This window comes from Propithecus coquereli, unplaced genomic scaffold, assembly GCF_000956105.1.
Source record: "Propithecus coquereli isolate 6110/MARCELLA unplaced genomic scaffold, Pcoq_1.0 Scaffold426, whole genome shotgun sequence".
Classification (NCBI taxonomy): domain Eukaryota; kingdom Metazoa; phylum Chordata; class Mammalia; order Primates; family Indriidae; genus Propithecus; species Propithecus coquereli.
In genome coordinates, this window is record NW_012150019.1 from 697,390 (window position 1) to 698,487 (window position 1,098).

A 1,098-nucleotide genomic window follows, 5' to 3' on the forward strand; every position below is an offset into this window, starting at 1 on the left:
CAAAAACATTTGTACCCCCCATAATATTTTGAAATAAAAAAAAATTATTGCAAATTTTTCAGAAACAGTAATGATATTGTGGTGGTTTTCTAAGAGCCTTTATCTTCTAGAGATACCGAAATATTTATGATGAAAATAATATAATGTAGTATATTTATAGAGCTGTAAAACTATCACCACTATCTAATTTTAGAACATTTTCATCACCCGAAAAAGAAATCTTATACTCATTTGTATTTGTACCCCATTCCAACCCCCAGCCCTAGGCAACCACTAATCATTCTGTCTCTGTACATGTGCCTATCGTGGACATTTCACGTAATTGTATTCATACCATATGTGGCCTTTGGAGTCTGTCTTCAGACAGATGTGTTCTAGGTTCATCCATGTTGTAGCCTGTATCAGTATTTCATTCTTTTTATTGCTGAATAATATTCCATTGCATGGATACACTATTTTCACCAGTTCACAATTGATGGATATTTGGGTTGTTTCCATTTTATGGCTATTGTGAATAATACTGCTATGAATTCTTGTACAAGTATTTTGTGGATATATGCTGTTGTTTTCTTGGTGGATACCTAGAAATGGAATTGCTGGGTCATATGTTAAGTCTATGTTGAACATCTTAAGGACTTATCAAACTGGCTTCCAATTCCAGGACAAGATGAGGGAGATGCACTTCTGATTCCTCCTGCTAAATATAGCTACAACCCTGGAGGTTATATAAAAAACGAACGTAAGAAGATTCTGAAAGATAGAAAGAAGAAGGTAGACTGGCTAGGGATCTCAAGACTCAAAGAACAACATAGTGGTGAGTTCCCTAGGTTTTGTTTTTGCCTGGTACATACCAGACTGGGTGCTGGAAAAGCCAGCAACCAGGAAACTTCACAAGGCATAGAAAAAAACAAAAATCCCAAAAAGTCTCTAGCCAAAGGACCAAGCAAAGGACATCCTGGGCCAGGCATGGTGGCTCACGCCTGTAATCCTAGCACTCTGGGAGGCCAAAGTGGGTGGATTGTTTGAGCTCAGGAGTTCGAGACCAGCCTGAGCAAGAGCGAGACTCTGTCTCTACTAAAAATAGAAAGAAATTAGCTG